The sequence below is a fragment of the Pinus tabuliformis genome, chromosome 5_2, assembly GCF_031772625.1.
Source record: "Pinus tabuliformis cultivar Carrire ecotype Pingquan chromosome 5_2, CPIR1, whole genome shotgun sequence".
Classification (NCBI taxonomy): domain Eukaryota; kingdom Viridiplantae; phylum Streptophyta; class Pinopsida; order Pinales; family Pinaceae; genus Pinus; species Pinus tabuliformis.
In genome coordinates, this window is record NC_142306.1 from 431,057,717 (window position 1) to 431,068,860 (window position 11,144).

Below are 11,144 nucleotides of genomic sequence, written 5' to 3' on the forward strand. Positions count from 1 at the left end.
TTGAGTGAATTTTAAGTTCTGGCAGACCTTTTTCAGTATGGCCTCCATTTCAGCTAACACATCATGACCCAATGCTAACTTATTAACCAGGCTATTCCAATCTATGGGTACCCGACACTTTATTCCATACAACACCTCAAAAGGGCTCATGCCTAATGATTCGTGATGGCCATTATTATAGGCGAACTCTACCATATGGAGGTAGTCCTCCCACTTGTGCGGTTGTGGCATTATGAACATCCTCAAAATGTCTTCTAGGATTTGACTCACTTGTTCTGTTTGGCCATCCATTTGTGGATGGTAGGCAGTACTAAATTGAATCTGAGTACCTAACCCAGCAAAGAGGGTTTTCCAAAATGTGGATGCAAATTTTACATCTCTCGTGAAAATTACTACCTTGGATATCCCGTGTAATCGGAAAATTTCCCTCATGAATATATCTGCGATTTCTATAGTCTTGTAGGTGGATTTTACAGGTATGAAATGGGCGTTTTTGATTAGCTTATCCACTACCACCATAATTGAGTCATGCTACTTCGTAGTCGGGGGCAGTCCTGTGATGAAATCTAGAGTGATCGTCTACCATTTCCACTCGAGAATGGATAAAGAATGTAATAGACCAGTAGGATGTTGATGCTCTACCTTCACCAACTGACACTCTAAACACTTTGATAAGTATTCCGCAACATGTTTCCTTAAACCTAGCCAGAAATAATTTTTCTTGATGGCTGACACAAGCTTTTGGTATCCTGGGTGGGCGATGTAAGGCTTCCTGTGAAATTCATCCAGTAATAATTGTTTGACAGAATTTTGGTTGGGAACATAAACCCTGTTTCTGAATGTTAACAATTTGTCAGAGTTTATAACATAATCAGATTGTTTCCCCCTCTTTCGATCCTCTGATGCTTTCTACCGAAGGAATGCATATTTTGGGCCTTTGAGGGATTCTTCCTTGATGATTTCAAGAAGGTTAGATTTTATTTGACTGAATTGTCTTTCGTAGACACAATGCATTTTCCTACTCAATGCGTCAGCCACTCGATTCTCTTTTCCTTTAAGGTGCTTCATTTCGAAGTCAAATTCGCTCAGGAATGCGGTCCACCTAGCCTGCTAAGCATTTAAACTAGACTGGTTAAAGAAATTTGTTAGGATGCTATGATCAATTAATAACATAAATTTCTTTCCTAGGAGGTAGTGCCACCATATTTTAAGTGTGTGCACTACTGCGGTTAACTCCAGATCATATGTAGAGTATCGCTGCTCATAGTCCTTCAGTTTCCGTGATTCTCAGGCTATGACTTTTCCTTCTTGTGTTAATACCCCACTGACCACCTCCTTAATTGCATCTGTGGATACCACAAATGATTTTTCTGGATCTGCTACCTTTAGCACCGGTGCAGTGGGAAGTAATTTCTTTAACTGCTCAAAACTTCGTTGACAATCCATTGTCGAGTGAAGGGCATGCCCCTTTTTCTATAGCAAGGTCATAGGAAAAGTTATTTTTGAAAAGCCTTTAATGAATCGACAGTAATAACTTGCCAGGCCCAAAAAGGATCTAATGTCAGCAACATTTGGAGTTGTCCATTCCATTATATTTTTCATGTTTTCTAGATCTACCGCTATTCCCTCAGCTGATATAACATGGCACAAGTACTGAATCTAGTCTTTGTAAAAATCGCACTTGATATACTTAGCGTACAGCTGATTGTCTCGCAAAATCTGCAAGACTATTCTTAAGTGCTTCTCATGCTCCTCCTCATTTTTTGAATAAATTAATATATCATCAATAAAAATCGGTACAAATCCATTTAGAAAAGGCTAAAAAATGCCATGCATAGGCACATGAAAGTGGCTAGGGAATTGGTAAGGTTGAAAGGCAGTACTACAAACTCGTAATGACTGTAATGAGTTGGGAATGCGGTTTTGCAAATGTCTTCATCCTTTATTTTGATATGGTGGTAACCAGACCTTAGATCAATTTTTGAGAATACGCTGGCCCCTTGCACTTGATCAAATAAATCATCAATACGAGGTAAAGAATAATTCTTTTTTACAATCAGTTTATTTAGCTTACAATAGTCAATGCATAGCCTTAAGGTCCAATCCTTCTTTCGAACAAACAACACAGGGGCTCCCCAAGGAGATACAGTAGGGTGAATGTACCCTTTATCTAAAAGTTCTTGAAGCTGCATTTTGAGTTCCGTTAACTCTGGAGTGATCATGCGATAGGGAGTTTTCGAAACAAGAGTTACTCCAAGTATTAGTTCAATGGTAAAATCAATATCACGTCTAGGTGGCAATCTAGGGATGGATTTAGGAAACATATCCACAAAATCTTGAATTACAGGAATATTCTCTAATGAAGTCATCTTATTTCTGTCATTGGAGTATCCTACTTGGACAAACATAAATCTGGCAGCCCTTTCTAATGCATCTTCCTAGCTGGTTAGTAGTAATAGGATGAAATTTAATGTTTTTCTTGATTCCTTCAACTTCCTTTATTTTCCCGAACTCTGTGAGGTAGCTTACGTATTTCTCTTTACAATCCACTAGGGACCAATGCCCTTCCAACCAATCCATCCCTATTAGTACATCGTATGAACCTAATGGAAGTATATTTAGATCAACATGGATGGGTTGTCCTGAAAATGTTGTATGGTAGTTTTCTATTTTCGTAGATACCTTTCTCTTAGTTCCAGTGGCTAGCTGAGCTAGCCAAGATTTCTTAAATTTCTGTCTTAGCAGCTGACATTTCTCTACCACTTTGGGACTAATGTAACGTAGGCTAGCACCTAGAGCAAATAAAATAGAAACATGTTGATCATCAATCATACCTTCGCACTCAATCATGGTGGGCTAGTATTCTGCTTCATGATCGTCCAAAGCGTCATTAATTCTAGGCATACTTCTTGCTATATCTCCAACTGTGGAGGTTTCCTACATATTTGAAAGCTTCTCTGTTGAAGTTTTGTGCGGGAAGTTCTTGTAATAGTGAGATTCCCCACATCCCCAACATTGTAGAGATTGTTTTGGCGATTGATGAGTGGCAGGTTTAATAATTTCCTTTATCTGTCTATTTTTGGTGTATGCTAGGACCTTGGGCGCATTCCTGGTAAACTTCACAAAAGTTCTTTGCTGATTACTCCTTGCATTTACGTTCCATTGTCTGTTTGGGGGTAAATTCTTCATTCTTCTGACTAAAGATTCTTTGGGCACTTCACTTTCCTATTTCATTTGCTGATAATAGATATGATCTTTTTGCACAACATCATCCATTGTTCTAGGATAGTCAAATTCTAACTTTTCCTTGATAAAATTGGGTAGATTGCTAATAAACTGCTGAGTTTTGGCTTTTTCCTCCGGCATGTACGGGACATATTGTAACGGGGAGGTGAATCGCTTCACATATTCATCCATGGTCAAGGTCCCAAACCTTAGCTCATGGAACTCCTTTTATTTTTCATCATAGTAACATTCGGTCAAATATTTGTCCTTAAAATGTTTCTAGAATTATTGCCACGTCACTTTTTCTTCATCAATCTTTCTCATAGTTTTAATTTCTTCCCACCAGAGCATGGCCTTTCCCCTTAATTGGTAAACTTCCAATCGTGCTTTAAGTTTGTCAGTATATTCATAAATCTGAAAATATTTACCCATGTCAATCAGTAATGCTTCAGCTACCTCTTCAGATTCTCCTTCGAAAAGTAATGGTTTATTTTTTTGAACTCACCCTGTAATTCCATCTTCTGTATTTTTGTCTTTCTTTGGTGAGAAAAATTATCCAAATGTCACTCTTCATCCTCCTCACGTCCCTCTGCTGATTCTGCATTTTCCTCACCATGGTGGAGTATTGGGGACTTCTCTCTATCCTCTGTACTGGGGTCTACTCCTCGTTGATTCTGTCGGTCGGATAGAGTTTTGAGAATCTTTTCCTTCTCCTACCTCAGTTGTTCATTGTCTATCCTCAAATTCATCATCCTAGTACGTAACTATTGCACAGTTTCAATTAGGGCAGTGTTGGCTTGCCAGGATTCTTCTCCCAGCTGTATCCATATATCCGGATTGGCCTCAACATAAGGCACTTTCGTCTAGTTTGATAATTCGGGAGTCCTCTGCATTTCTGTTCGTTGGTTCTGACTTCTACCTCTATGTTCACATTTGCATAGATATAAGTATTTTGTAATTTAATTAAATGTGTAATATCTATCCCATAAGTCTCAGTGTGTGAGCAAGGGCTCTGATACCATTTGTAATACTCATTGCTATACTATATGATTTTTTTATTTTTTTATTGAACTGTAACTTAAAGTATTACCGAATATTATCCTAATCTCTTGCATTTATTTAAACGTAATGTCCATGCATATATTTGAAAAGATTTAGCTTGATTGGAAAGGGTTATTAAAGTGTTAATTTATGATTGTCCGATGAAACTACATGAGCCGTTGGATCTGCCCCATCAGGCGCTTGCTCGAAAACTGTGGAAATTACACCACCCGAATAACATATTATGATGTGGTGCTACCACTTGAGGTTCGGCTTTAATTCTGATAGCCCAACCTACTGCGAGAGGTCTAGGGCATTAATGGAAAGCTTTTTCCACCCTATGATCCATGGTGGATGGATCCGACAATTCCAACACTTCCTGCTAAACCTAAGCATCTCCTTCGTCTGTCAAAATCGCTCATTTCTCATTTGGTTGTGGAATTTCCTGAGTATTGTGGCTCTGCAACTCTGTTAAGGTCGGTAGAGGATACTATGGTAGTTCTACGAATGTTTTTAGGTTTGATAGGGGGCACCATGTTTGCACCATACCTCCACGTTTTGTTGTCCTCAGGCGAGCTCTTAGGTAAGATTGTAAGGGTTTCTGCTATACTCTAAATTCAGTTTAATTTCCTTGCTTAGAAGGAAAACTACTAAAGGTTACTTATGTTGCAGGTGTGCTCTTTGAGTGCTACCTCGTTCCTCCAGCCGAATCAAAAACCACGAGGAAGGTCTCTCCTCTGAGGCAAGGGCTTCAGGTTTGCACTGAGAAATCCTTTGTTTCCTTTTTTATTTTTATTTTAGAGAGGGTTAACTATCTCATGGTGACTACAGGCCTTCGGCTCTCTCTCACCTGAGGTGACTCTTCCTCAGGTAAGAAGGAAACTTAAAATGTTTTTGGTCTTATATCTGGTTAAAAAATTATTCACGAAATCCAAGGTTTAATCCTCTGGTTTACCCTTGTAGGTAAACCCTTTTTCCAGCGTGTTTCTTGAAGTGTAGCTATGGAAGGAACCCTAACAACATACTCATCTTCTGTGTCTTCAAGTTGGTCTGCCATGAAACCCTCCAATGACATTGAAAAAGGGAATTTACTTCATTTGTTTTGTTTACTGTTGAGAGTATTTAAGGGTTTTTATAATTTAGTGGATGAGAGGGTTTAATGGCTTGAACTCCATCTTGGCAAAACCTTCGCTACGTAAATAGTTTTTAGCTTCCCTTAAGAGGGTTGCCTTGATGCAAAGCTTGGCTATTTGCTTTTCTGGTTGTTTATGGGTTCTCAACCTGGCTGTGCGATATCCTCACTGTGTATTTATATATATGACTCAAATGGTTTATAAATTATAATGTTGTACTCGGGATAGTTTCTCTGTGTATTTGAAGTTTATTGTTTCAATGGTTTCATGTAGTCTCTGCTGATACGAGGTCAGTTGGCTTTCATTCCTTCCTTCTAGATTGGATAGAGATCCAAAACGGACCATAACCACTCTGTCATGATTATATATGTATTCAACATTTTGATTGAAGATTAAATGGAAGAAAAGTTCGATAGCTTTGGACTGATTGTCACCCTTCGTATGTTGAAAGGATTCCAATGTTGTTTAATTGTAGCGATAGGGTTCCATCCAATTTATTCATTACATTAATATGATTTATGGTTCTATTCTCAGATGGTTGTTATTTCTTGTGATTCTTAAACTTATTTCTATTGCTATAATCTCAAATTTTCTATGAGAAGGAATTATCTTGCAGGAATGTTGACATTGTTTTCTCTATCATTGCTTGAGACAGTAGTGTGTTGTTTATCTTACGTTCCTATGAATAAACAGTTAAAGTTTATAATGAAATTAACAGTATCAATATTTTCTGGTCATCTGTTTAATATATTGTATCATTGCATTATCTCAACCAAGAGAGCATAATCCTAATAAAAGATAGAATATAATTACTACTTTTCCATTCTTAATACAATAGAATATACTTAAATTTTTAGCTATAACAATGATTTTCCATTCTTGCTTGAAAATAATGCCTTTCTAAGAATTAAATAATAAGCCCAGAGTTGGTCACTTATCTGTTTATGATTATTTTAGAGTTGTATAAATACTTTCTATTTTTTCTCAAAGGTCTCACAACCCAACCATGGACCTGGCAGTTACGTCCAACATCCCCCTCTTAGCACTTCCTGCTCCTGACAGTTACTAGGCATACATAATTTGGTATCTTGGGCTTTAGGACTATTGTCCATCCTCAAGTCGCATACTAGTTCAACTATTAGCCATAGTTTTGTTTCCCACTAGTTACTTGTGCCTAGCTGAAGGAAAAATCTCAATAACCTCTCCTACCTTCTTTCTATCCCCCTTTCCCCAATCTTTTCCCTCTTTTGGGGAGGAAAGGTGGGAGCTATTTCTAACTGTCCAAGGAGTTATGTAACTGTTTTCATTTCGTTTTTTTAACAAACTATTTAAATTCTTTAAATAAAAATATCATAATATTCTGGCTTTTCCAGCCTGCAAATAAATGTTTTTGCAACAGAGGGTCTTACATGGATACTGTATGCTTATTGCTGGAAGGATTAATTGTTTGGCTGATTTAGGTAATTTTGACTTCAAATTCTCGTCACTATTCTCTATTGGGCATGAAAGGATGGTATTTTTTTAATGCTTTATAGAACTTGAAAATATGGTATTGTTGGTAATGTTTTATTTTTAGGTTAATTATTTTACATATATTGAAAAGTGTAATTATATTAATTTAATAAAATTTTCAAGAAAATTTTAAAGGTAAAAATGCTTCTTAAATTTTAGGAATTTTAATAAATCCTACTGATATCTAATATAAAAACATTAAAATATGATATTGCAAAATATTGAAATTAGCTTTTAGTTTTATACTTCACCTACTTTCAATGAAAATGGACTGTAAACACAGTAATTCTGTGGTGGGCATGAAAGGATGGTATTTTTTTAATTCTTTATAGAACATAAAAAGATGATATTGCTTGTAATGTTTTATTTTTATTTTTAATTATTTTATATATCATATATTGAAAAGAGTAACTTTATTAATTTAATAAAATCTTCTACAAAATTTTAAAGATAGAAATGTTTCTTAAATTTTAGAAATTTTAATAAATCTTATTGACCTCTAGTATGATGACTTTAAAATATGATATTGTAAAATATTCAAATTATCCCTCAAAATTATATCCCCTTAGATTTATACTTCACCTATTTCTCTAATTCTTTATAGAACATGGAAAAATTGTATTGTTTGTAATGTTTTATCTTTATGTTAACTATTTTACATATTTCATATATTGAAAAGTATAATTATACTAATTTAATATAACATTTTGTAGATAGAAATGTTTCTTAAATTTTAGAAATTTTAATTGGCAAAAATATTCATATATCTTTCTTAGATTTATACTTGACATGATTCCAATGAAAGCGGGTTGTAACTAGTAAAGAAAATATTGTGGAAATATTTTTTATTAACCGCTTCTATATTTTACTCTTCATGTGAAAAATTGTTTCCTAAATGTGATTTTTATCTTAAAACTAGGTAGTTGGCTCATAAGCACTTCGACGTTACATTGAGTATCCAGATAAGTATTTGTTTAATTCATATTTATTTATTTAGTTTCTATAATGTGTTTCTTTCTTAAAATTTTGGTTTAAATTATGTTAAAACTTTCTAAAATAACAAATTTAAATTGTTATATTAGATATATTTTAAAAATGAGTAACAAATAACTAATTTACAATTTTATAACAAATAATTATAATTCGCGGAAAATAGACAAAAAAACAGAATTAAAATTTACTTTATTGAGTAATTTTCCTTCTACGAATTTCTCAGGGAACATGATTTTGGATTACTTTTATTTCCACATTTACCATTAAATATCACTTTTCTATGTTGGGGTTTGAGAGCAGAAGTGATTGTTACATTAGAATTTCTGCCTCCTTGAACTTGTTCATTAGAAAACTTTAGTAACTTTTGTTTTCAAAGTTTTTCTTCAAACATGATAATGTGATGTCTTCCTATTTTTTATTTTAAGGGTCGAACACATTTTTTATTGCCATTGTGATTGGTTACACTCAATTTCTCTTTTGTTTTCTTCTTTTTAGTTTCATTCAGAAGCTCAAATATCGAAGGAAGCTCATGGATCATGTTGAAAAGATGCCTCTTGTCATTTTTCTCAAATCTAGAGCGCACACCAAAATAGAATGCCACTGCAAGTAACCATCCATTAGTGTGAATAGCTACCAGAGATATCCAATATTTTTCTTTAATTCCATCCCTTTAAAATTTAATTCACATAGATGGCTTAAGAAGCTCAGGTGGAACTTCTTCAGCAGGTACATTAACTTCCCATATTTCATTTGGAAGGTCATACAGATGCAAATTCTTTTTGTCGATCACGTTACTAGTAAAATTCCTCCTCGAACTTATTCGACACTATGGTATTCGAGCCCCAGGAAACTTGAACAGGGATCGTTACTCACCTGACCCAATCTAATTTGTTCTCTAACTTACCATTGGGGTGGTTGTGCATGTATGAAATTTCCAGCCCACCAAAGCTCTCAATCCAACATTAAGCGAACGGGTAGATTTATTAACCCCCCAACAAACAATTAGACCTGGTTCTTCCGCCTCAATCGTACACACATGATACCCTCCCATTCCAATGACCTGAAACCAGAGATGCCATCATGGGTGGAACACCCATATACACATAGATATGGTTGTCCAAACGAGGCTTCCAACCCACAAATAAATCCATCTCCGACTGTCAAACCCCGAAATCCTATTCCAAGTGGAGCTCCATATACACTGGCCACATCGCTTCAGAAGTTGGTCATGAGTTTGGATCCATCGAAATTCACACCACATAGAGCCAGTCCGTTTTCTCCATAAGAATCCACCAACGAAGCCATAGACCCCGTTTCCAGCTACACACCATTCTCACAATTATTGTCCCTTGCCATTACCCAAAGGTAAAAAATGCAGATCTCAACCTCTAGCTCTTTGTGGATGCCATTAACCCTAGATTTTGCTCTGCATTATGATATTTAAGAAAGTTCCCATATCGTAACTACCACACAACAAATTGAATCGTAATTGACTAATACTCATTTTTAATTGGATGGCAGAGGTTACTTCCATCATCTAGCACCTGAATCAAAGGTAAATAAAGGTACAGGTGGCATGGAAGGGGAGTTCTTCTAAGATGGAATGCCTTACGACATAAATATTTAGTTGTTCATGTGAAGTAATATAATTTTATATCAAAAAAAAAAAAATTAGTTTTGAGTATGAGGAAGATGTATAACTCATATATTTTTTAAAATATTTCAACAAAGGAGTTCAATAACTTACTTGAATATCCATATTAATTTATTTTTGTAATTATCAACTTTCTTTAGTGCGCTTGGGATAGCTCAATTACCTATGGCTGTGGGAATGAAGTCTTGCTAAATTAAAAGGCTTTGGTTCCAATCTTCTGTTATCCGCTCGATTGGGGTGTGAAGTTGGACATGATGAGGATGTAGTCCTACCAATCTTACAAAAAATAATAAAAAAATTATCAACATTCTTTATATATTTAAAAATTATTTTAGGCTTGATTATAATAAAATATTGCAATGCCAAAAAAATAAGAAATAATTGGGAAAGTAAAAAGATTGATTACTTTCTAATATGCGTACCATTTAATTCTTTATATAAAGTTAATTTATGATATTTGAATAATAATAATAATAATAATAATAATAATAATAATAATAATAATAATAATAATAAATTCAATATATATCATAAATCAACTATTTAAATATTAATATGTATTTTAAAATACATTAAATAAAATTATTTTTATGTTCTAAATGGAGGTCTCTATGAGGAGACTAGGGTTTCCCTAGTCACTGATAGTTTTCTTACAAGCCTAAAGCATGTTCGAGCTTGTTTGGATGGTTTAATCGCAGGTATTATTATGCTTGTTGGTTTTTTAAACCCTTAGCTTCTCTTGTTTCCATTGTCGTCCATGTTTTCTCTACATTCTGTTCACAATGACATGGAGAAGGAAGAAACTTTCAAAGCCTCACTATAGTCTCAAAAACCTTAGGGACTTCTTCTCCGAAAAACAAAATTGTGAAGGAATTATCTGATACCCCTGTAGTGGATCTCTCTTCTTAATATTTGTGCAAGAGAGCCTTGTCTCTCTTAAAAAATTTGTTGGATGGAAATTTCATGGGCTTTTGGCCAAATCTAGAAGCTGTTGAAACTTGGATCAAAAAACAATGGTCCCTGAAGATTCAAGGACTAGTAACTTTCTTTGCAGCTAGAAGGGGATTCCATGTCCTTTTGTTTCTATACAAAAAGGAAAGAGATTTTATTTTCATATCAGGTTTGTATTTCATGGGCTCCATAGGCCTCTTTATCACTTCATGGACTCTTGATTTCAATTTATATTATGACATCACTAGATTTCTAGTGTGGGTTCATTTTTTGCACCTCCGTGTTCATCTCTAGGGCCTGATGCACTGAACACAATGGAGACAATATGGGCCACTATCTAAATAAATAATAACCAAAAGGAGGACAATTTTCTTGTGCTTGCATCTATGTTGACCCTAAAGACAAATCTTGGAGAATGGATCCATATCTTCGAATTGGACTAGAGCATATTTAGTTTAAATACATCATTTGTCATTGTCAGAGGAACTTCGCCAAAAAATTCCCTAGGAAAAGATATGAACAAGCCCTAACCCTTTTTTCTAAAGATATGAGTTTCCAACCAACATAAAATAAAATACGAAAATAACATAACAAGCTTACAGACCCAAAAAAATATATTGCATCATATTCGATCC